This window comes from Trachypithecus francoisi, unplaced genomic scaffold (assembly GCF_009764315.1).
Source record: "Trachypithecus francoisi isolate TF-2019V2 unplaced genomic scaffold, Tfra_2.0 Lachesis_group0, whole genome shotgun sequence".
Classification (NCBI taxonomy): Eukaryota; Metazoa; Chordata; class Mammalia; order Primates; family Cercopithecidae; genus Trachypithecus; species Trachypithecus francoisi.
Genome location: NW_022681453.1, coordinates 35,616,469 through 35,643,728, shown reverse-complemented (window position 1 = coordinate 35,643,728; position 27,260 = coordinate 35,616,469).

Sequence of the window (27,260 nt, the reverse complement as noted above, 5' to 3'; positions counted from 1 at the left end):
TCATCTAGTGAATGCTGAATAAATACCAGCAATGCTAGAGAAGTCATTTGTATGGATCCATGGTGTTTGGTTCAGCTGGGTTGAGACCTCCATGTTTCTATCATTCCTCAGGCACCATAAGCCCGTGGCAAAATGGTGTCCTTGGGTCACCCATGTTTTGATCCTAGAGTCGGTGTCCAATATGTCAGCCCATCAAGGCAGATGGTGAGCAGGACAATGTTTCGGAACTTCGGAAAATATACCACTTAAGAGTCCAGCCGGGGAAATGCCTGAAATTGGAAAATAATGTAATAGAATATTTGATTTGCCACCGTAGACCTTAACTGGGAAGATTGCCACATTGAAATGAGTGGACAGCTTGGCTGACTTCGATCCTTCAGCTCTACTTAGTAACTGCACATCAGTGGGTTGGATCCTAGACTTTCAATGGGTCCCCAAAGTCCCTCCCCTAAACATTACACATCTACAAGCACACACCCCAAATAATATTTGGGGCTATATCCATGAAGTTGCAACATTACCCTAAGAGCAAAGGTCTGAGCCAGTGGTCCCTGGATGTTTCCTCGGAGGGACTGTAGGTGGCCAGCAGCATGGATGGCGAGGTAAATGAAATGTCATTTCCATTTCATTCACTAGCTGGTAGCTAGTGACTTGGCCTTTTGGAAGCAAAGTTGTTTTCCTGTGATTCACCAGAAACTTTCTGGACCTGAATACCTCACTTCTCCAAAGTTAGCCTCTTTGAGCCATTAAGAAGTGTTGTTCCTTGTCCATTTGGGGTTGAATATCTGTTATTTCCCTTCCTACTGTCTCCCACCAATATTCCTTGAACTTCTCAGAGAATATGTCTTTGGCATACAAACTATGGAAGGCTGCTTATTTTAAACACCTGCAATTCTCTGTTCCTCACCTCACTCCCCTTCCAGCCAAGGAATCACTCTTAGCAAATCTAAAGTGCTAGAGAGCTGATGGTTCTGGAAGCAGCCTTCAGCCAATAACAGATAGAGAAGATAGTAGAAAATCCTCTAGCTTCTCTGGCCCTCAATCAGGACCACTCTCTGAAGTGTGGTCCACACGGTCTTCCCATAGTTCCCCATTGAGCTCAAGCACCAGGTTTCCATGGCAATATCTGACTTAATAACACATTTTTAAAATTTGCTTTGTTCTTTTTCTATCTCGCTTACCTATGCCCCTCTTGGTATTTCCTGAGACCTTCCAAATAAACTATTTACACTACAATCCTCCTCTCAACATCTGCTTTGGGAGAGTCAGTCTCCATGCAGTAGGGAGGATATGTAAATTACATGCAGAGATTGTGCCTTGCATTATCAGGAAGCACACAAAAAGCAAAACTACGGAAAGACTTGGTGGATGAAAGACCTTCTTACAAATGAGAAGATTGGCATTTGATAACATGAGAAGACAGCCAACATTTTTGAGTGGTTACTATCCATTTCCCACAGTGAATTATAAGTTCCAAATAGGACAGGGTCCATGGCAGTTTTTGTTTACCTATGTATCCCCATAAGGTAGACACACAGTAATACTGAAAAGATCTCTTATAATACAATCACTAGTTGAATGCTTTCTGTGCATTAACTGATTAATTTGTGCAGAAAAGATCCAGCCCTTTGGATGACACAACTCCATTGGTTAATGGTGCCCTTTCTATGGGAGGAGGAGTCCTGATACTGTTAGTGCTGTCCTGATGACCAGCAGGGTCACAGAGATGGGAACTGACTCTGCCCTGGGAGTTGGCGAAGGAGACTTTTCATCTAGGTCTTGAATATTCATAGGAGTCTAACAGTTAAAAAAAGGAAATGGAGTGGAGGGTGACAATTAGTTATTTATTCAACAATTGTGTGATTGAGTACCAGCATTGTGACAGGAATTCTGCTAGGCATAAAGAAGTAGTAGTGTTCAGGGACCCTGCCTTCTCGGAATTTTGGCTGAAGCACTATTCACATTGCATTCTTTGTGGAGTTGTATCACATGGTCCTGGAGGCAGACAGCAAAGAAGTAAAAAAAAAAAAAAATTAAGAAGATTATGATAAATACGATGTAATAGAGCAGTGATTCTTAAATTTTAATGGGCATATAGATCACATGGGGATCTTGTTTAAATGTATATTCTGATTCAGTAGGCCTGGGATGGGGCCTGAGATTCTGCCACAGATGCTGCTGGTCCTCGGACCATATTTTGAATAGTATGGTGATAGGCCATGGTTCTCAACCTTATCTGTGGATAACAGAACCTGAGGAACTTTAAAAATGACTGATGCCTGACTTCACTCCAGCAATATTTATCTAATTTGAATGGGAGAATCCTGGCATGATAGTTAACATTAGGTGTCAACCTGACTGGGTTGAGGGATGCCTAGATGGCTGGTGAGGTATTGTTTCTGGGTGTGTATGTGAGGGTGTTGCTGGAGGAGGCTGACATTAGAATTGGTGGAGTGGGAGAGGAAGACTCACCGCATGTGGGTGGGTGCTATTGTCTTGGACTGCCAGCATACCTAGATCAAAATAGGCAGGAAAAGGTGGGATAAGCTTGCTTTCTGAGTCTTCTGGCTCTTTTTTTCTTTCTGGTGCTGGATCCTTGCTTCTGCTCCCCCTGCCCTTTGATATCAGACTCTAAGTTCTTCAGTCTTCAGACTCTGGGACTTGCACCAGTGTCCTCCCCCAAGGGTTTTCAGGCTTTCAGCCACAGAAGGGCTGCACTCCCGGCTTCCCTGGTTTGGGGGCTTTCAGACTTAGACTGACCCACTATCAGCTTCTCTTTCCCCAGGTTGCAGACTGCCTGTTGTAGGACTTTGCCTTGTAATCATGGGAGCCAATTGTTCCTAATAAACTCCCTTTTATATATACATATATGCTGTTGGTTCTCTTTCTCTGGAGAACCCAAATATACCTGGGTATTGGCAATTTTTAAAAAACTGCTTACCCAATAAAGGGTGTAAATTACATATCATAAATCCATCTGTCTTATTATACATTTTGTGTGTACAAGTAAATAACTTTTAGTGTATCTGTAATTTTGCTGCCATTACCACAATCCAGATTTAGAACACTTTTCATCATTCTCAAAACATCTACTGAACTCATGTGCAACAAATCCCAGTTCTCACCATCAGCCCCAGGCAACCACGAATCTACTTTATTTCTCCCTAGATTTGCCTTTTCTGGACATTTCATATAAATGGAATTATATAATATGTGGTCTTCATGCCTGATAGTTTTTATTAGCATAGTGTTTTTGAGGTTCATCCTTGTTGTAACATATATTAGTACTTCGTTCCTCCTTGTTGCTTCATTGATTCTATGGTATGGGTAGATAATATTTTGTCTAACCATTCACCAGTTGACTGACATCAGAATTGTCTCCACTTTTTGGTAAATAATGTTTATTTGACTATTCACATACAAATCTTTACATGGGAATGTATTTTTATCTGTTTTGGTTAGAGACTTAAGAGTGGGTTTTCTGGGGTATATGGCAACTCCATGGTTTCTTAAGAAACTGCCAAACTTTTTTAAAGGGGTATTATTTTTACATTCCCATCAGTGATATATGAAACGTTTCTCCACATTTCCACTAAAACTCATTGTCTGATTTTGTGACTGTAACCATCTTTGGGGGTGTAAAATGCTATCTCATTGTTGTTTTTTATTGGCACTTCCATAATGTCTAATGATGTCGAGCATCTTTTCATGTGCTTATAAGCCATTCATACATCATATTTGTAACATGTCTATTCAGATCTTTTGTCCATTTTAAACTTTGTTGTTTGTCTTATTGAATTGTAAGAGTTCTTCGTATATTCTGGATATCTTTAATAAGATATATATTTTGGAAATATTTTCTCCCAGTTTATGGCTTGTCTTTTCATTTCATTAAAAATCTTTTGAAGTACAACCTTTCAATTTTGATGATGTCCAATTTATTGACTTTTTCTTCTATACTTTGACTTTCAGTGTCATATCTAAAATTTTTTTGCCTAATTCAAGGTGACAAAGATTTTCTTCTATGTTTTCTTCTAAACGTTCTGTAGTATTACATTTTCACCTAGGTTTGTGATCTATTTAAGTTAATGTTTGTGTATGGTATGAGGTAAGGGTCTAAACTGATCATTTTGCATTGAATATCCACTTGTCTCAGCACCATTTGTTAAAAAGAATATCCCTTTCCCTTTGACTTATATTGCCTTCTTTGTCTAAAATTAATTGATTATAAATGTAACAATTTATTTCTGGACTCTCAATTGTTTCATATATGTATGTATGTGGCCTTATACTAGTGCTGTAGTCTTGATTACTTTAATGGGGCTTTTAAAAAGATCCCCAGGTGACTCTAATGGGCAGCAAAGTTTGGGAGTAACCACGATAAAGAATGACTTGAGGAGTAGGATGGAGAGGGCACTTTAGGTAAGGTAGTCAGGGGAGGCCTTTCTGGAGCTGTGATGTTTCAGTTCCAGCCAGCCATGAGAAGAGCTGGGGAAAGAGTATCCATGAGCCATGTACCAGGAGATGCTTTTCCAGGTTTGGCTAGAGATGTTTGCAGTCTAAGAAAAATTAGGTGGCTATGGTGATAATTCAGGAGGTCCTGACATTTGAAGCTGTATGTTCCTAACTCTACACTATCAGCCAACACTTGTCCATTGATTTCCAAACTGGGGAAAGTGTAGCTTCCTGAGTTACTCAGTGATACAGTATAGGATATGCCACAGGATAAGCCAAGCCCTGTTTACTGATTCATTCATTCACTCATGAGTTCATTCAATAGTATTCATGGAGTGGCTGGTGTGCAGAGCACTATATACCAAGCATTAGGGATATAATGATGAATGAAACAAAGTCTTTGTTTCACAGAATTGACAGGACACCTTCATAGAGCATCAGTTGCGTATATACTCACACACATACACAATTGTAAGATTTAAACGTGATGGTACCAAATGAATAAATTAGCACACATATTCTACATAACTCTGGGGCTAATGCGTTACTTCTAAAGAGACTGAAATAAACAGGGATACTGTCAAAAGGATTAAGTGTAATAGTATGCTAGTGATGATAATATTATCCATGGTCTGGTAGCTTCATATATGCCCATATTCTACTTATCAATTTATTGTCTCTCAGCTCCAAATTCCCCGTCTTTGCGATACTGCTGAGGGACCCTGTAAATATTCCCTTTGCCAGCTGTCTGAATCTTGGGCTTTGTCAAAAGAGGACACTAGAATGACCCTGCAAGGCTATAGAGTGTGAAGACTCTTCCCTTCTGAGTTTGTATCTTTTATTATTTATTAGTCAGTGTAGGAGCTGATGGCCTTTAGGACTCAGCTCCAGTGGAGTCCACAGACCACTCTCAGCTGTATAGCTGCTTCCAAGAAACTTCCACCCACCTGAGCCTGACAATGCAGGTCAGGCCAGTGCAGGTCTGTGCTCTCTGGCAAGTTTCTTCTTCTTTGGCAGACTGCATGTTCTGTAGCACCACGCCCTCTGCAAGGAGGGCTTCATCTTGCTCCCAGGAAAGGGGCTCCTGGCCCTTTGTTCCTGGTTGCCCACTCCTCCTCAGCCTAGAGGGAACAGCTGCCTTTTTGTTCCTACTGTGTCTGAGTTCCTTGGAGTTCTCTTCTACCCTTTTTAGTAGTTAATGACCTTAAAATTTTCCCATTCAATTAGCCAGTGAGATTTCTGTCTTCTGGTTGGACCTTGACTGTAGTGCAGAATTACAAAAACAGTTCTGTTTCATATCTGGGTTTAAGTAGCCATGTACACCGGATGGCTCCTTCGGAATGGAGAAAGAAAAAAGATCAAGAAGAAAAAAGATTGGTTTATGTTTTGAAACCTTGGACTGATTTCACAGCCCCATGACACACAAGGAGCCCATGCCCGATCAACATTTCCCAAGGCTTTGCAACTCTTAACACTCAGTGACAGTTGCAGTTAAAAATTGATGCTGCCATCCCAAAGAGCTGATTTCATTTTTCTCCCAGCTCAGGTTTGCTTCAAGGTTGAGTAAATTGTTGGGATGAATAGAAAAAGATCCGAAGCGGGATCTTAGCCCTTGGGATATGTAGGCAGAAAAGCATGTTCACAACAAGGTTAATAACATGGTGACCCTGGTATTCCTTCCTGACCCTGGTCTGTATCTTAGAGCTTGTGTGATGCAGAAGGGATAATTTGGGGTATGTGGACTTTTAAAAGTGTATTCTGGCATCCTGCCTGTTTGTAGAGGAGGCGACACTGAATGGTGGTTAAACACAGAATCTGGAGCCTGGCTGTCTGGTTCAAACCCTGGCTTAGCCACCTTCTGACTATATGATCTTGACCAAATCACTTAACATGCCTGTTTCCTAATCTGTGAAATGAGCATAAAAACACTCCCTATAAGAGTGTGAAGACTAAACAAGTTAATATTTATAAAATACTTAGATGAATACCTGGCTCATTTTGTGGCCTCTAAGCATTAGCTGCCATGATGACGATGAGGATTGATGGGTAAATGCTGCAAGAGACAAAGGTGGGCACAGGGGAATGATGATAACAAAGGCAATGTAAACCTATTAAATATTACATTCCATGCATTTACATGCCAAAGTATGATTTTTATTTTGCAAATGGGGAAGCTGAGGGCTAGACAGGTTAAGCCTCAAATTGTTGTTGCAGCTGAGATGCAAAATCCAAACTGACTTCAGCTCCATGCCTTACCACCACGCTGTATTATAGAACACTGAACTATAGACACTGAAAAATATGGGAAAAAAATACATTGTTTTTTACACTATACTTCCACCTCTGTTTACTTCTGTTTTTTTGTTTGTTTGTTTTTTCTAGGAGTGCTACTAAAACTAGTTACTTCTATCTCCGCCCCAAACTACCTGTGAATAGTAGAGTGATTAGCATCCATGTAGGAAAAGTTACATAGAGAAGAGCGTTTAGGTCAGATGCTATATAAGTGCATATACAAAAGGAATCACCAGAGACCAGGAGTGGTGGAGCTGGGATAGAGGAAGGGCTAGGGGTGCTGAAGGGATAGGACTTTACTGGAGTTTGAGAGGAGTTAGTGATGTGGAGCAGCAGAGAAATACAGGAGTAAACTACTCTACAAAGAGTAGCATCATCACTGCCTCCAGTTGTTCCAATGTCCATTGACTGATGGCCCTCACTGAATCTGACCTAAGCTCAGGGAAGCACACAAAATCCACATCAGCTGCCACTTCCTTTCTCAAGGATAATTTCATAGCCCTGCCTATCCCCCTTCTCTTCCTCTAGTTTAGCCTCTGTAAGTACCAAGTAAAGGACTGCTTCCAATGTTTCCTCAGAGGGGTAGTTAGAACATTTGGCAATCTTTGGGCAACCCCTGGCTCCTACTATGAGCCTGTTGAACACTCTACCACTCCCTTTATGCACAATGCACATGAAGATCTGCACCCCTGTCAGTAGATCCTTTAAATAATTGTTTCAACATTCTGTGGGGAGAGATTTTTCAACAGATCCCCTTCCTTCCAGCAGCCAGACCTAAAAGAGGAGGTGAACACAGGGGGAAACTAGGAACTATGTCCTCCATCTGTAACTGTGAGTCAAAAATATATTTATTGGAGCTCATTTAAATGGGTCAGAAGACCCCACAGTCCACATTTCTTGCCCAATCCCACTTTTTAATGGAAAAAAGAACTCTCTGAGAGCAAAGAATTGGCAAGGAACAACATACTGAAAACTGTACCAAATTTTAGTTAATCAGTCATTTCTAATAAGTAAACTAGAATAAACTTCTTATTGAGTAGATAGTTTACAGTGTTTCCTCACTATTATTTTTCTACATGAACCAGCAACAGATGCTGTGGGCATCTCACTCATGTACACTTGCTTTTACCACTTCACTGCATCCCTCCAGGATTTCCAATTCCTTTACTTGCATTCCTTTCCCTGAGGCATCTCTCTGGCCATGGGAGCATGGCAGACCACCAAGCAGCAGGCTGGAAATGCATGCTCCCTGCTAGTATCCCTCAACCAACCCTTGATGGGAGTTGGTGTATAAATACCCTAGCTTCAGAACCCCTTGGGTGGGATGGCTTTGAGACACATGGTCTACACTGACTCTCAGAGTTCCCCAAGGAATTAAGTTCCCAGATGTAGGTAACTGGCTTAATAACACATCCTTTATTGGCTTCCTCGTCTTTCTTGTCTTAATTCTTTCCTCCCCTATTGGTGCTTCCTAGAATCACCTCCCAACTACATTACTTGCACTCAAATCTTTGTCTTGGGGTCTAGTTCTGAAAATTCCAAAACCACAACCTTTGTTTATCTTTTAACGTTAAAGAACAAGGTATTCCCATTTTGAGGCAATTATTTTGGGACTTAAATAGGAGACAAAGCAATAAAATTGGTTTCCCTTTAGCAAATTTTAGGGAATTCTGCTTGCTTTAATTCAGAACTAACTGCCTATGAATTCATCTAGATTGTGCCCTACTCAAGGCTCTTTTAGTATTAACTAATACAAACCCACTTAAACTAGATTAAGTCTTTGAAAGGCAGGATAGAAGGCTTTGTCATAAGTACACTGAGACGTCTTTCAAGTCCAGACATGCATCTTAGGCAGAGTAAGGAATTGGAACTAAAAACTGGACAGCCGTCTTCTCTTCTGGGGCTACGAATTCTCTTATTTTTACTCCATTTTATGTATTTGCTGCTTATCTCTCTGTAGACTGGCTTTTCCCATCTGTTTGTACAAACAGACATGGTTGCATGATAACCTTTACATTTTCCTTATTTCTGATCTACCAGATAGCGAATTCAGAATTCCAAAAAGAGAGTCCTGATTGTCCCACCTTGAGTCAGATGTTATCTCTGACCCAATTAGCAGTGGCAGTGGGTGGGTGGGCTGGTTAGCACTTGCCTGCTGGAATGTATATCTCTGGGGAGGTCAAAGAACAGGACTGAGGCCTGGGAATACCCCATTTGAGCACAGTCTGTTTGGACACTTGAAAACAAAAATTTGGACATTATAAAAGCTGCCTGTTCTAAGAGGGTAAGTTTCTGCATATAACTTACAATGCAAAAATGCCTTTATTCATTAATACTATGCCAAGTTTACTCAACTAACCAATGTTCTTTAAAGCCATGAAACTGGGGAAAAATTTCCATAAAGTGCTTTAACCCAGGGAAAGGGCACAAATGTGGGTTTTATGCATTGTCGACCATTGAACCTCCAACATTGTTCCATTTCTAATAATAGTGCCCCTGTCAAAAGGATAGGCATACTGCCCCACATTGGATGACCTTTGGAGTTTAACTCCCAGTATGTATTATTCAAGCAGTTAGAGTGTCTGCTCTACCGCTTTCTAGCTGTTTAACCCCTGAAAACCTTAGATGCATCATCTGCAAAATGGGGATATTGATGAAATATTAACTTAGAAACTGCCTGGCACATTGAGAGGAGGCACATAAAAAGAATGCAATAAATGTTAACTTTTTTTTTTCTTTCTTGAGATGGTGTTTCGCTCTGTCGCCCAGGCTGGAGTGTAGTGGTGCAATCTCACTGCAACCTCTACCTCCGAGGTTCAAGCAATTCTCGTGCTGCAGCTTCACAAGTACAGGCGTATGCTACCATGCCCAGCTAATTTTTTTGTATTTTTAGTAGAAAAATGGTTTTGCCATGTTGGCCAAACTGGTCTTGAACTCCTAACTTCAAATGATCTGCCCACCTTGGCCTCACAAAACACTGGGATTACAGGCCTGAGCCACTGCACCCAGCCATTGTTTACTTTTACTGTTATTCATCCACTATCTATGTACCATTTCTCATTAAGATATAATCAACAGGACAATGGAAACAAATGGAAGCCAGTGACGTAGTTAAAATCATGAGTTCTAGAGTCTTTCAATCTCCAGATCAAAACCTAGTTCAGCCATTTATTAGCTGTGTATCAATTCTATTTCACAATTTTATGATCTGTGAAATGGAGATTAATCATCACAGCGACTACTTTCTTACAGTTCTAGTTAGGAGGAGATGAGATGTAAGGCACTCAGGATAGTGCCTGGCACAGGGGAAGCACTCAACCCATGAGTTAGTATTCATGTTACGAGGATTAGGATTCATAGCTGTGGGAAGTGCTCCGGTCAGAAATCTGCAATCTAGGCTGCAGGTGAGATGAGGTGAGAGGGTGGTCTTTATATAAATGACATAATTACTCATGATCCACACATGAAATGTCACTAGCCTCCTCAGTCGAAAAGATATCCTAGTAGAATTAGGTTAATATCCCAGTTATTAGTGGCGAAGCTTAATGTCAAAAATCATTTTTATGCCTCGGGGCAAAAATAAACCTGTTCTGAGTATAAGGACACTGGACATAGGCCAAATTTACTAGTTCAGTATGAAATATTCCAGACCAACAGATTCATGAAAATGTATTTCGGCCAAAGTTTGCTGGTAAGATGTAGTAAGAGCAGCATTCGTTTAGGTATATTTTTGTGCATTAGGTCAGCCACAACTTTACTCACCTGTCGGTTTTTGAAGTCATGTTTATTTCTGTGATTTGGATAAACTGCTGTCCTTATTTGTAAACTCTTAAACTTAATTGCCATCCTCACGTATGCTGCCATGACCTTGGGTCAGATCAATGCATAGTTACTGAGACATCAGCCCTCCATGTGATTCTGATACACGCTTTGACTGGAGAACTGCAGGGATAGGTAATGAACACAAGGGTGAAATTTAGATTCAGTCTACCTGGTTTAGATCCTCCTTCATAGGTTTATTGTGACATTTAAATTAGGCAATAAATGTTAAGCCATTGAACAGTATAAAAGGCAATGTGTGTAAAGCATTTAGAACCAGCACTTACTAAGCACTTAAAGTGTCTGTTACTATGACTATAGTTATCCCACTGCACAGATGAGAAAACTGAAGATAAGAGAATGGATGGTTTGTGAAGTTCCAATGCCTGAAATAAGGTTAAACTTAGGGCCTGAGGCCTCAAAGTCCCCACAGTATTCTGAAAATGGAGCAAGCTATGTCAGCAGGGGTTGAAATTGGGGACATGCCCCCAAATAGGATTGACTAAGTTCAGCTATCAAGTGTTTTCTAAGTGATTTCATTCAGTGAAAACAACTGTTGATTTGGGCACCAGCCAAAAGATGTGTCTGTCTGAAAATGGTGGTTCTTGTCTAATTATTCTCCCCATCAGCCTACTCTCAGTAAACCCTTTTCAAGAGCCACAGCCATCTGGGAGGCTGGAGAGCAATCAAGGGTCCACGTGCTCAGCTCATACAAGCAATATAATTTTTAGAGGTGCCTTTATAACCTTTGACAATTAAAAAAAAAACTTGAAAAGCCTCCAAAACAGGTAAATTTGGGAGTAGTAAGGTCATCCGTCTTCTAAGACTGTCTTGAGGATTAAATACAACAATGTATGTAGAGTATTTCTGAATTCAGTGGCTGCCAATGAGTAACTCATCAATAAGAGGCAGCTAGGCATAAAGAAAAGGTATTCAAATTAGCCAGGGAAACCTACCACAGGGTAAGCACACCTGACAGCAATAACTTCAGCACACCCCCGAGAATGACCTTGTATGGCAGATGCACCTGAATGTGTGCTTCCAGCTAGAGAATCCTGGGCATGGCCAACACGGAGAGTTATTCCTTGTCAGTGAAGAACAGCTGAGCGACCCCCTCAGGTGGAGCTCATTAAAGGGAAGTTAAGGGAAAATGTTATAGAAACTGCATGCTGTTTGTTAGTGGTTGCCATTTTTCTGCCTTTCCTGCCTAGCCTGCCACCTCTGGACTGTAGGGAAGGCAGTTCTCCTGTCCAGCCCACTGCCACTCCCTGTACGGAATCCCCAAATAAAGGCCCAAGTCTCACTTGGTGGCTTTGGGTCTCTTCTTCAGCCTCGTGAACCTGGTACCTAACTTATTGAGGCTAATAGGAGTTCGGCACAACACTCTCCTTACCTAACTCTTAGAAAAGGTACACACACACTTGGCCTTTTAAAATTCCTTTAAGGAGGCACAATCAGTTCCTATTTAAGATTGTAACCCATCAAAGGCGCCAACCTTCACCTTTTGGCAAAGGTCAACTGCTGTTAATGAAGGTTCATGGAGGCATTAAAACTGCCAGGCTACTACTATTGATTAAATCCATAGTTTAGTGAAATTAACTAAATAAAGCAAGCAGCCAAATAGGTTGTAAGCAGTTCAGCACCTTCTGTCTTTTTCGGTAACTAAAATCTGCATTTGATGTGGAATTTCCTTCAGTGTGGTTTCTGCCCTTCACACTTTGGTAATGAGTTTTTCCTGAGAGCCATTCTAGGCAGGCAAATGTCTGGTTTTAATAGATGGGATCTCTCAGTCCTTTCTACAGCTTACTATGTGCTATTCAGCAAGTTGCATAACTTTTCCAACTCCTAATTTTCTTGTCTGAAGGAATGAAGATGATAAACGATGTCCATGTCATAGGTTTGTCAGGGTTAAAGAAACAACAGGCCAGGCACAGTGGCTCATGCCTATAATCCCAGCATTTTGGGAAGCCGAGGCGGGTGGATCACCTGAGGTCAGGAGTTCGAGACCAGCCTGGCCAACATGGTGAAACCCTGTCTCTATTAAAATACGAAAACTACTCAAGCATGTTGGCAGACACCTGTAATCACAGCTACTCAGGAGGCTGAGGCAGGAGAATTGCTTGAACCTGGGAGTCAGAGGTTGCAGTGAACTGAGATCACACCATTGCACTCCAGCCTGGGTGTTGTCTAAAAAAAAAAAAGAGAGAGAGAGAGAGACAGACAGAGAGAGAAAGAGAGAAAGAAAGAAAGAGACTTTTCACAAGAAAGAGACTTTTCACAGTGTCCAGCTCATAGCAAACAGTAAAAAGTGGCTATTGTTATTGTTTTAATTGGCAATGTTATTTTGCTACTGGTACTATTTCAAATTTTTAGACAGATGAAAAAAATTGAGGCCGGGCGCGGTGGCTCAAGCCTGTAATCCCAGCACTTTGGGAGGCCGAGACGGGCGGATCACGAGGTCAGGAGATCGAGACCATCCTGGCTAACATGGTGAAACCCCGTCTCTACTAAAAAAAATACAAAAAACTAGCCGGGCGAGGTGGCGGGCGCCTGTAGTCCCAGCTACTCGGGAGGCTGAGGCGGGAGAATGGCGTAAACCCGGGAGGCGGAGCTTGCAGTGAGCTGAGATCCGGCCACTGCACTCCAGCCTGGGCGACAGAGCGAGACTCCGTCTCAAAAAAAAAAAAAAAAAAAAAAAAAAAAATTGAGGTAAAATGGGGATAATAAGAGAATCTACCATTTAGGATTATTGTAAGCAATCATCTAGATGGACAATGTGCTGAGTTCCTTAGATGCATAGATGCATAGAGGGTGATCATAAGCCATAGCTAATCCTGCATTTTCATTTTTACCCCTTTTTACTTTTGACCAGGAAGTGAGGACTGGGCCTATTTCTAGGTTGAAATACAATGATCAGATTAAACTACAGCCAGGACACTGGTTGATAGTAATGACTGTTGGCTGAACCAGAACATAAAGTTTTTCAGGGCATGAAGTTACGTTTGTCTTCTAGTTTAGTTTGATGGATTGTCTTAAAGAGGCTGTTATTGTCACACTGAAAAAAAAAATCAAAGTGTGCTAAGAAAGGGATATTTGGTGCAGGTTAGAGTACTAACAATGCCTCCCCCAAATAACCCCTATTGTGCAGTCTCTCCTTTATCAGTCCTAGCAGGAGCACCATACATTACCTCTTAATTGACTGTTATGTCATCAGTAGGTATTGGGATGACAAATAATCTGGGGCAATCTCATGGATCCGAAAGAGATGGTTTTCTTGCTTGCGTCAGCTCAAACAGAAGTACTTAGGAGCAGAGCTGAATTTATGCCCTACCTTTTTAATCTCCCTCACTTTTTTTATGCAATAAACAGAGAGTCAAAGGAAGTTAGTTCCTGCTTCCTGATATGATGGTGGTGGACTAAAATGTGGTTTGATTCTGAGATGCACTTACTGTTTGAGACTCTATTTGGAACTATATGCAGGGAGGAGAGAACTTTGTCTGCCAGGGAATATATACAGGTATATGATGGAGACAAGCAAAGAGTAAAGAGATGAGTAGCTGATGGCCATTCCCAGGCCATAAAGGGTGAAATGTCAGATTTCGAGAGTGATCTCCTGACATTGTCAGTCCAGCTCAATCCTCTGAGCAGGTAAGGGTGAAAAGTTATTCAAGGGTGGTGCTATATACCCTTTATGAATTATGCATCTTAAAGAAACTTACACAAACCTGAGCACTCAAGTGGAAGCCTTTTAGCTAGCAGCAGGCCACTGAAGAGCTCAGCTATGTATGTCTGTGATGGTTTTTAATGTTACATTTCATCCCTAGCTATCAGGCCAGAGACTGTCCAGCGCTGGGTCTGACTCATTTGTCAGTTGCGATCCACTCCCCTTTCCACAGGGATGGCCATGTTACAGCTTTTTTCATCTTGGGGCTTTCAAAACCCACACTCCTTGAAATGAGAATTCCAAGGGTCACTGATTTCTTGTTTTAGGGGCTTTGAGCTAGGTTTTGCAATGCCTTATGGATTTTTGAATGCCAGTGATGCCCTAAGGCACAGATCCTAAATATAGAAGAGAAAGGAAGGAAAGACCAACATGGTTTGAGGAGAGGACAATGGTGGAGAGAAACAGCAGAAAGGAAGAAGTGTATTTGGAAAACAGTAAATGCCACTCTGAGATACACAAGGTGTTAATGTCATGAGCTGCTCACCTCAATGTAAGACTTTAGGTTTAGTGATAGAGCAACTAGATCTGTCACTAAATTCTGCAGAACCTTGTCATGAAAACCACATAGAAGTAGGAATCAAGATATGTGTACCAAGAACATGATCACCTACTGGGTAGTCAAGACTCGGTCACTGAAATAAATTGGATTGGATGGAGTTGAAGTGAAGTGATATAATTTATTTGACCCTACACTTACTAACAGCTAAGTGGGGACAATTCTACTACTTACTCCAACATCTGAGTAAGTAGTATGTGGTAGGTGTTTTCCGTGTGTGCGTGTATTGTCACATGTAACCCTCTGAGCTACTCTATGAAGTAGCACCATAGTATTTCCATTTTTTAAGTGAGGAAACTGAGAGGCTCAGAAGAGGCTAAGCAATTTTTTTTATGGTCACCTAACCAGGAAATAATACAACCATGATTTGAACCCAAACAAATGATTAATGCTGCCAGTCCTTCTTTTGCTAAAAACTATGTCATATTATCCAGTACAAGTCCTGTAACTTGTCAAAGAGTAACCATAGTCTATCCTTTGTCCAAATTACAGGGTTGCTTCTGGGTTATCCAAGTGCTGTCAAAATGAAGAACATCATTATTATTTGCTAAGACGAGCCTATCATCATAATTAAAGAGAGTAGTCTTCAGGGGATGGATAGCTGGTCATAGATTTAAGTTTTAGTTCTACTACTTCTTGTTGTGTGACCTTGGACAAATTACTTAACTTTTTTGAGCATCAGTTGTCCCATTTGTAAACTGGGGGTAATAACGGTCCTTAACTCATAGGGGTTTTTTGAGGCTTCAGTGAGATGTCGGTGAAATGTTAAGCATAGTGCCTTGGAGGTGATTAGTATTCAGGAAGGAGTAACTTCTGTTAGTATTATTTTCCCATCCCTGTAAGTTAGTTTTCTCCTGGTACTAGCTAGGCGCTGGCTTAAAAACCAGTAGCTAGAGGTTCCCCCACCTGTCCCGGGTGGAGCCACAGTCACTCAGATGACATATCTGGTGCAGTGAAGACAACCTGCAGAGTGTATGAGACCTCCTAGACCATCTTGATGGCTAGACTGACAGGAGCCATGATTGCTCTGCTTCTCATCATCACAAGGGCCAAGTCTTAACTTCAGTTGAATCACCCAGTCAATGAGCTGTAGGACTAGCTTTCTTTTCGAAGTAAAACTGATTGCTTCTTTCCTTGCTGGAAGAAATTTGGTTCCTCCTCCCATGCACAACGTTTAAGGACTGTCGCTTATAACTATGCTTCATTAGAAAAATAAATAAGCACCTTGCCTTGGCCCTAGTTTTTCCCCTTATAATGCGTTAATATCTTATTTATAGTTTAAAAGAGGGTATTGAAGTTTTCAGCCTCTATGACCTAATGAAGTAATATATTCCTTGTAGAGAGTCACCCCAAATACAGTGCAGTGCTGATTCATTTAACAAACTATATAGTGAGCACCTGCTCTATACAAATAGTTGGCATGTTGAGTGTGACATAGGCCCTGGACTCAAGGCATTTCTGATCTTGTTGAAGAGGCAGATTGGATCAAGATACTTGGCCTGATGTTTTTCATTTAGGTGTCCCTGTCTTAACTCCTTCCTAGGCTCCAACTTCCAAGCAGCTACCGGAATGAGCCTTTTAGGATCATGCTACTCCTGGATGAATCCATTCAGTGTCTTCTTCCTGACAGCTACAAAAAGAGAAGATGTCTAATTTCATGGTATGTCACATGAAATCCTGCACCACTGGCCCCTCCTCCTTTACCAGTCTTAATCCTTGTCCTATCCTCTCCTGAAAATTTCATGGTCAGTGTGAGCAGGGTACAGTTCCCCAACAAGACAGGATAGATCTGTCATATTCGCCATGCTTGCCTGGTAGGGATGCCATGGGCTCCATACCTATCATGTGCCCGACTGTCCTGAATCATTGTCCATGTCCACCACCTGGTTACCTTCCCATGAACCCTCCATGCTACAAATCCTGGCCCTTAGGGACACTATCTCCTTTGAGCCCTCACTGGGCTGTAAAGTCCTCTCTCACTTAATAATCATTTTTTATTCCATCGCTGCACACACATATGCCTTGCCAACTGCATCTGGTGCTAGGTGTACAATAAAAGCCAAATTAGCAAATACAATAAAACACAAAACTCATGGTCTAACACCACAAATTAATGCTTCTGGTGCTCTCACAGTGATGCTAACGATAACAGAATCTAATATGCTTTTAGGACTCCAAGTGTGCTGATGGTTAAGTGATTCAGAAAAGACTGGGCAGTCAAAATGGCAGAGTTGGGACCTAGGATTCAAGAGTCTATGCTTTGAGCTATATGAAGGCTGTAGAGTTTTTGGTCTTCACCATCTGACCTTGATTTTGGAGAATTAGGATGTGATGAAGCCAAAATCCACTGACTAGAGTGAAGGAAAGCATTTATCTGAGAATTTAGGCATCTGGTATATCAGTCACATTTTCAAGTCCTCGTCACTGTGAAGTACAAAGCAGTGAAAGTGCACTAATCTTGGTGTTATTATAGAATGCCTGACTTCAAATTTTCCCTTTTCTTCTATCCATGTGTTCAATTTTGCACACATTTTGCGTGTGTATGTTTTAGCTTCTCTGGCCCTCAGTTTCCTATTCTGCAAAATGTGGGGAATTAGACCAAACTACTTTTATCTTACATTCCTTTCAGTTTGACAGCTTCTTTGTGAATGTATTGTATGAATGTATATGTACCTATACAAATGTTTCCATTCACTGTGAGCACATTCTCTATTCCAAACCTATTCCGGCTGCTAGGGAAGGTATGACAATGTGGGCACACTCATTCATGACACGTATATGAAACTTACACTTATATTTACTGACATCCTATGATTTAAACCTGCCCGAAAGCTGAGTTTAGCAGGTTAAGAGAGAATTAACATTTCCGCTCAGCTAGGCAAATACATATTTAATTGCTAATGTACACTCTAACAAAAATGTCTGAATTGGGAGATTTTTGAAAGTAAAAAGAACAAAGGACTTCAGTTTGACCCTTGGAAGTCCCTCTTAATCATTCGTTTGATCAGAATTTTCCCAGAGGGACTCTGTCAACTTCCCAGAATGTCTTCCTTGACTCATATCTGCCTCTGTGCTGATGGAGTGCAGCAGCCTGTCAGATGCTCGGCTTTGGAGAGCATGTTTAAATTATTTAATTATTAATTATTGCTGTGCCAGCCTACCCATCCCCAACTCACTGCACTTTCCTTCTCAGGCCTGTAACTTTCTCTCCTTTTTGTTCTTTGGGGGAAAGTACATTAACATGAGGAAAGAGGAGCTGAAGCAGAGCTCAAAACCTGCTTACAAATTAAATGACTTCCAGTTGTTTGTGGGCCATCCTGCATTTCAGTTAGCAGAGGAAGGATAAAATTGTTAAGAAATTCTGCCTTTCTGTCTTGAAGAATGCTAGTGGACTCAATTATATACCTCCCACCCCAGATTATATTATCTCTACAGGATGCAGTATGTTGTAATTTTGAAATTTTTTCCCAGAAACAAGGGCACGTGTTTTGTATATTTATTATACAACCTCTGAATAGGAAAAAAAGTTACTCCAATGTAAGATGATAATATCTTGACTATCTTATCTATCAGATTTTTTTTTTTTTTTTTTTTTTTTTGAGATGGAGTCTCGCTCTGTTGCCCAGGCTGGTGTGTGGTGGTGCCATCTCGGCTCACTGCAACCTCCGCCTCCCGGGTTCATGTCATTCTCCTGCCTCAGTCTCTCGAGCAGCTGGGACTACTGGCACCCGCCACCATGCCCGGCTACTTTTTTGTATTTTTAGTAGAGACAGGGTTTCATCATGTTGACCAGGATGGTCTCCATCTCCTGACCTTGTGATCTGCCCACCTCTGCCTCCCAAAGTGCTGGGATTACAGGCCTGAGCCACTGTGCCTGGCCTTCTATCAGATTCTTAACCTTACATTTGTGTTAATGTTGTAATTATCGGCCTTTATGTTCATGTATGCATTTTTGCAGCATGGAGAATGTTCTACTAAAGTACAAAGCTGAAGGAATACGATGGTTTACGGTCATAGGGAACATCTGAGTCATCTGATAGACCATGATGTGATTGTGTGGTTCTTTGAAAGTTTCAGCAAAAAGCAAATCAGTAAATCACAGGTTATTTTAGTGTGGAGTGAAACTTCCTGTTTTCTGATTCTTTAATCCATTTTGATAAGGAATAAGAAATGGAAACATGTTAAAAATATCTCTGACCAGTTGTAAAATTAAACGAAAACCTAGGAATTGAATTCATTTCTCCTGGTCAAAAAACAACTCCTTTTGGAAAAGAAAAAATTCTATTCCACAATGTTACATTTACCAATAGTTTTTCCCCACCATATTTATCCAAGTGACAAGTAAACTTTTGGACCACTGATGAGGGAAAACATAAAGTAGAACACAGAGTGATGATTGTTTAATGTGAACCGTCGGTCATGGTACACTCTTCTCGCCATGCCATTTCCTCATCACTGCTCGTAATTCCTCCTGAACAGCAGCTTCTCTTGCTGAAATTATCTGGAAAGGTGCTCACCTACTCCAGTTTTCATTTGTAGATTTAAGCGCTTTCTTTTTAAAAATTGTAATAATCATAAAACTTTGTGTAATATAATTTCTTCATCTTTATGGTTTTCAGTTGGAAATGTGCTAGTGTTGTATGAAGTTAAGAGTGTTGGGTTGAATGTCTTTTTAAAAATTCTCATTCTGTATTATCAGTGATTTTAAACATATAGATTATCTCAATCTTGGAATTTTCATTTGGAAGTCTCATTTCACTGATATTCTGTGTATATGTCTCAAACTCATTTTTAGAATTTAAAACCATGAGATGGAACTATCATTTAATAAGTGTAAAGCTCAAATAAATCACTAAGTATTTGTTGTCAGTTATGGCCCCTTCCTGCCAGCCTCTTACAATGTGGTTGGTGTAGATTGTTCCTTTATCCATCCAACTGTCCTTCCAACAAATTATTATTGAAAGAATGACTCTACAATGCAGGAAATATACTAGATCCTAAGAATACAACTTTAAAGAATTGTCCCTGCCTTCTAGGAGTTTAGAGATGAGACATTGTCACTACCAACCAAGGTGATATCTCTTATGTGACAAGGGACTTATGACAAGAGTAAACACTTTAGGAATTTATCTAAGGGAATAATCACTTTGGGCTGAGGTCATCCATGAAGGTTTCTTTGAGTTGAAATTGAAAGATGCTTAGGATTTGGATAAACACAGGAGGAGAAGAAGGGCAAAGAGGTCAGACAACATGGTGTCTAGAAAGCAATGATGGGCTGCATCACAGAGCATGGTGCAGGGAAGTGGATAAAAGAATTGGAAGAACTACTGGCTGCTTGTGGAGGGCTGTGAAGAGTAGTAGAATGGGGAGTCACACTTTAAACTCAGCCAAACAAATGTGGAACTCCTTAAAGTTAAATTATATGAGGCAGTCTATCAATATTAATGTAATAGAATGAGTACTGCAGCTCAACTTTTGTCCTATATGTTAAAACGTGCACATTAGGGAATCCAAAATGGTTATTTCACTCGTCTAAACCAAAATTTGGAATTTCAACCAAGTGCATCAACTGGCTTTATCACATAAACACAAAAATCAAGTGCAGCTAAGGAAGAACAATGACAGAGACAGATGGAATTCCAACTTGAAGATATTTGTTTAAAAGATATATGTTAAAATCTGCACTGAAGTCTTTCTAAGGTTCGCATCTTTGACGTGTTGAATTCTAAACAGTTTAAGTGATTTAACTTTTTGGACTAATTTGGCTCAATATCCAATATTCAATTAATTCAGTCTCACAGTTAAAATATTAGTGTATGTCAACACAGACTATAGAAGTTCACTAAAACTCTATATATTTTTTCTTTCTGGGGCTTATTTCTTTTAATTAATTTAGACAACAAGTTTTATGTATCTTTCCCTTCACAAATAAGTAATCATGGTAAAAATAAACACACTTAGAGCTGCCAACTCCAAATTACTAACATGAATTTTCAACTGTTCCTAATTTCAATCAGAAAAACAACCTTAATTTGGTTTTATTCAGTCTAAATTAGTGTGCATGTTCCCTCGTTCCGCATCACCATTTGGGGTTTTTCTCCCTATTTTTTTCCTCCTTCTTTTGGAGGGAATGGCAAGACAGATGTACTATTATCCCACAGCTAATGAAGCAGACTTGATTAAGGGATCTGTCTATGGAAACATAAAAAGTATACAGATCTCACGAATCCCATGTCAGAAACAAGTTCTCGGTGTCTCCCCTCAGTGGGTTGTCAGGGGTTGGCAAACTATGTAGTCCATGGGCCAAATCCAAACCACTGATTATTTTTGCAAATAAAATAGCCTGTGCAAACACAGCCACACTCACTGCTTGATGTACTGTACACAACCGCTTTCATGCTACTATGGCAGAATTGAGTAGTTGTGGCAGAGACTGCGTGGCTGTAAAGATGAAAATATTCATCATCTGGCTCTATACAGAAAAAAATTCTGATCCTGGATTAATTGATAATATATCATTAGTGTTGTCACTACTACCAAATATATTTTTTACTTAATGCTTCAGATTTCCAAAGCACTTTCAGGAAAACAATGCATTTGAAACATCTCCTGTGACAGTTTATAGTCAACAGGCATTGACTAGTTGGTAACTGGTGACTTTCTGGGCAGTTGTTGCAGGGGTAAAAGAATTTACCAAGACAGTTGTAGGTAAAGAAAGGCAGATTTATTAGAGAAAGTATGAAAATACGTTGCAAGGGAACAACGGGCAGAATCACCAAAGGAGAATCTGACTGCAAGAAAACAAAGGCTTCCTGGAGATTTTTTAGGATGGTTCTGGGCTGATTGATAACACTGAGGCAGGAGGGAGCTAACTTGTATTCTCTGTCAGCTGAGGTGTTTGGTGACAAATTGAAGTGTTTGATGATAAGCAGGAAGTTTGTGAGTTACATACATCAGTGGTCCCCAACCTTTTTTAGCACAAGGGACTGGTTTTGTGGAAGAAAATTTTTCCATGGATGGAGAAGTGCGGGTGCGGGTTGGGCGCTGGGGGGAGCATGGTTTCAAGATAAAACTTCCACCTCAGATCATCACATGCACAGTTCACAACAGGGTTTGCGCTCCTATGAGAATCTCATGCTGCCTCTGATCTGACAGGAAGGGGAGCTCAGGCCGTAATGCTCTCTTGCCTGCTGTTCATCTCCTGCTGTGTGGCCAGGTTCCTAACAGGCCAGGGACTGGTACTGGTCTGTGGCCTGGGGGTTGGGAACCCCTAATGTACGCTCTTTGCTTGGGAGGGCTGTTATGTCCTGGGCCACAAAGAAAGGCAGATATATATATATATATCTATAGCTTATCTGCTTTCTATAGTTGCTTTCCCTTGGTCTCACCAGCCTGACTCCTTTTCCCTAATTAGGACTCCACATAAATCTTGTAATATCCATTAGTAAATGAAGAAATTGCATCGGACCCTTCGTGCCTGAGTCAATGAGAAAATTCAGGAGTGAAAGGTCTTTCTTCTTAGCATTGATCAGTGCCAGTCATCAGAGTATGGAAAAAACCATGGATTTGGTGTTCTCCTCTCAAAAGACTAAGATCAGAACTACCCAGTGACCAAACTGAGGCGTGGGATCAAGTGTTTTCTTTTCTTTTTTTTTTTTTTTTTTTTTTGTGCTGTGCCTTTGAAAATCAGAAGGCCAGGGCAGGCACAGTGGCTCATGCCTGTAATCACAGTACTTTGGGAGGCTGAGGCAGGCAGATCACAAGGTCAGGAGATACAGACCATCCTGGCTAATATGGTGAAACCCCGCCTCTACTAAACATACAAAAAATTAGCCGGATGTGGTGGTGTGTGCCTGTAGTCCCAGCTGCTCGGGAGGCTGAAGCAGGAGAATGGCGTGAACCCGGGAGGTGGAGCTTGCAGTGAGCTTGCAGAGTGAGACTCCATCTCACCAAAAAAAAAAAAAAAAAAAAAAAAAAGGAAAATCAGAAGGCTAGGGCATATATATTTGTTGGGCAACTGGCAGATGGTGTTCTAGACCCTTTGCATGTGTTATCTCATTGCTTCCTAATTATGGGGGTGCAGGTAGCATATTACCAAAGCTACTTGCTTTTCCCTCAACATTAATTTAATATTTTAATAGAATAAATATGTATATTGAGTATATAATCATTGTAACAATTGAAATAATGTAGAAATAAGCATATTGAACACATGAAAATTCCCTTTATTCATTTCTCCTCTTTCCCCAAAGTTTTCCCCTTCTAATAGGTTAGAACAAAGACTGGTGCATCTTTCCTATATCTTTGCATTTATTTAATAAAAATAGTTTTCATACATAAAAGTGACCATCCCATATATATTATTCTTCCATTCACTTCTTTTCACTTAATAATTTTTTTTTAGAAATCTCCCCATCTCTGTACCTAAAGATGCTAATAATAGTTTACATATAACACTTATTATGTACCAGGAACAGTTTTACATGATCTAACATATCTAATGCTCAAAATAACCCTATGAAGAAGGGCCCCAAGAAGTTTAGCAACTTGCCAGATCAAAAGCTCTTAAAGGTCATCACTTGCAATTGAACCCACACTGGGCATCTTCAGAACTCACACTTTTAACCACTCCACTGGACCATCTCTTTAACACCTTGTTCTTTCAATCACTATATACTTTAAAATGTAAACAATACTACTATAAAGGATGTATTAACCCATTTTCAGACTGCTATAAGAACTGCCTGAGTCTGGGTAATTTATAAAGGAAAAAGGTTTAATTGACTCACAGTTCCACATGGCTGGGGAGCCTCAAGAAACTTACAATCATGGCAGAAGTCAAAGGGGAAGCAAGGCACATCTTACATGGTGGCAGGAGAGAGAGAGAGAGCACACAGAGAAAACTGCCAAACATTTTTAAAGCACCAGATCTCGTAAGCACTCACTCACTATCATGAGAACAGCATGGGGGAAGCTGCCCCCATGACCGAATCACTTCTTTTTTTAAGAAAGACTGAAAAAAAAAGAATACTTATGTAGAATCATAGAGTCAAAAAGTTCAAAGTACCTCCTAAATTGGGAGTTGAGGGCCCCAGGCTCTGGTGGGCACTGTCTTACTTCCCCATTCTCATCCCTAGCATTGGCCTCAATGGGCTCCCTCTGGAGGGTCTCCTAACAGTGGTTTGAACACCACCTGAGGGCAAGCCCTGGGCTAGGCAAAGGAAATCATGGGAAGAAAAGCTCTTGGTGTGGAAAGAGAGCCAGACAAACAAGTAAGAATTATAATGCAGAAATATTATAACAGAAATTATGGACAGAGGTTAAATTGCTCAGATGGAGTGATCTGATAGATTAACCATACAGTTTCACGGGCAAATTATGTTTGTGGAAAAGAGCATCCTGTGATGCACAGGAACTGTTGTGGGACTTTCCTTAGTGCAGCTAAAGATGGGGCCCTTGTCACATGACCACGAAAATTTAGGCTTGCAGATGATTTGAAGAGTGAGAAAAATGGGATTGATTGGGCAAAAAATGGGAAACAGGGCAAAGCGAGAGTCCTGCTAGTACATGCTTCCCACTTCGCAGATTGAATCTGGGTTCCACCCAAGAAGAGGAGAGGCCAGGCTCCTCCCTGCTGCAAAGGGCATGAACTTCTGTGACTCCACCCCAGTGGGCACTTCTCTCAGTGCACAGGCTGCTTGGAATTTCTCTGGGAACCCCTTGCTACCTGGCTGTCTCAAAACATTATCCTTGGAAACGGCCTTGTGACCTTGGACTAGCTGCTTTTCCTCATATGTAAATTAGTAATGATACTTCCTCACAGGTTTTACAGGATTAAATGAGATGTCTATAAAGTGCTCCCTATAGTTTCTGGCACATTTGAAGTGCCCAAGGAAGAATACTGATCATTATTAGCTGAATTTTATGACATCTGTGTATTCCCTTCTTTTACCCAAGTGGTAATTCTGTCAAAATCAGGAAGATGGTTGATTTGGAATGACCTTGTTCTTGGCGAATCCCTACTGGTCCCTAGCAATCACTGCATTATTTTGTCGAAAGGCTTATTTAATAATATATACTAGCATTTTGTTTCCCTTTCAAAAATGAGACGTTTGCACATCTCTAATCTTCAAACATATCTCTGCTAGTTGATACTGCCAAGGTACATTAGTCAAGTATTTACATTCCTGATACAATCTTCCCAAGACACCCTCAGAACTTTTGCTAGTTCATACATAAATAACGCTGTTTGGTCACTTTGATTTTTTTTGAAGCTACTCCAGTAACTCCTTGTCAGTTGAGAAGTAACATCACCATTTTTAAAAGATGCTTAAGATCTTAAGTTCTAATTGAAGTGAACTCTTTCCTTCATATGCAAAAAAAAAAAAAAAAAAAGTGAACTTGCTAGTTCAAAAAATATAAAAATCAATGAGAAAGATTTAAGGAAGCAATTAATGAGATAATGTCTAGAATGCAGTTTGAGCTCCTGGGAAGAAATGTTTTTATATCCACAGAGTATTTTTATCATTATGTTTGTTCATGAGCCATGAATACAATTGAAATCTTCTGTGAAATCAGTGCCTGGAGGTAAGAAAAAAGGAAGAGTCAATATTTTGTCTTTATGTACCCTAGAGTTCTTTGTTCAGATCTATTTGAATATTTATTTATAATTACTAATAGAACACAAAACCTTTTTAAAAAAGCATTTGACTAATCTCAGGTTAAAGAAAAGTGGATCTATCAACCATCTTCATTTTTATCCCTGAAACTCCTTTTTTTGTTGTTCTAAAATTGGACTATAATTTTTAGGTTAGCTTTAAATCATTTCAGAAAGATTCTGAAACATTCTTTATTTGTACCTTCACCTACTTCGTTATTGACTTTGTAATTTATTTAACAGACACTGGATTTCTGTACACCATCCATCCCCCTAATCTGGTGCACTGTCTACAGTTACAGATAGACCAGAAAAACTAAAATAGAGACACCTCCTAAATTCAAAGTGATCATGCCCAATTGTCATTATTCGCCATTTGACTGAAAGCAAAGATCATAGAGAACGTTTCAATAGCACTAGTTCAGCTGTGGAAAATTGTAATCTTTTCATCCCTTCAGATAAACACGAATGATGGAGAGAGTGAACAAATCATTTAATCCAGAAACCCATATTCTAGAGCAGTGCTCCTCAAATGTTATGGAGCGTACAAATCATCTGGAGATCTCATTAATAAACTGTGATTCAGTTTGTAAGGGTGGGACCTGAAAATCTGCATTTTTAACAATCTCAAGTCGTGCCTAGACTTTTTATTCATAGACCAAACTTTGAAATGCAAGGATCTAGAATGTTTTAAAGTTTTTAGACCAAACACATCATTATTTGAATTGAGTTATACACTTGGAAAATATGATAGTGCACGCAATACATGAAAGTTTATGTCAGAAGTTAGACCATACTCAAAAGCAAGTTGTCAGTGTCAGGAAATTATAGCAGATTATTTGCCAAATTATTCCTTTGAAAATGCAATGCACCTATGGTGTTTATATAGACATTGGAAAAATAATTTGATACTGCTAGAATTCAAACAAAGATTTTAACGGGCTTCCCAGCTGCAAAGTTTTTGACTCATATACTGCTTATTCTGGAGTAAAAATAACTGCTGATTATGCAAATATTTTATAGAAAAATCTTTACTGATTTCTTATTTTTTTAAGATATCAATTTATCCTTTGAACTGAAATGAATTTTTTTGTGAATCATTATTATGCCAGGTGTGGTGGCTGATGCCTGTAATCCCAACACTTTGGGAGGCCAAAGCAGGTGGATCACTTGAGGTCAGGAGTTCAAGATCAGTCTGGCCAACATGGTGAAACCCCATCTCTACTAAAAATACAAAAATTAGCCTGGCATGGTGGCATGTGCCTTTAGTCCCAGCTATTCCAGAGGCTGAGGCAGGAGAATCACTACAACCCGGGAGATGGAGGCTGCAGTGAATCAAGATCACACTACTGCACTCCAGTCTTGGCAACAGAGTGAGACTCCGTCTCCAAAAAACAAAAAGTCTGAAGCGTAATTTTAATACTTTGTCTAAAGAATGAATCAGAATAGTTTGAAAACAGAAGAGGAAAAAAATTATCCATAAAAAGCACCTGCTGTATAATCACTCTTATTACTTTCTTAGAATTTTCTCTTTCTTTTTTACACATCAAGTCCTACATACGATCCATGTGGACAAATTTGTAACCTGCTTATTTTTCATTAGATTATATCTTAAGCATTCTGCACACCATATAACCTTTTTACATTATCTCTTAAGCATCCTTCACATTTTAGTTGATATGCTTGAATTTATCTAAGTGTCCCATTTCATTGACAGTTCATTAGGTTGTGATTTTATAAAATATGGTAAAGTTTCT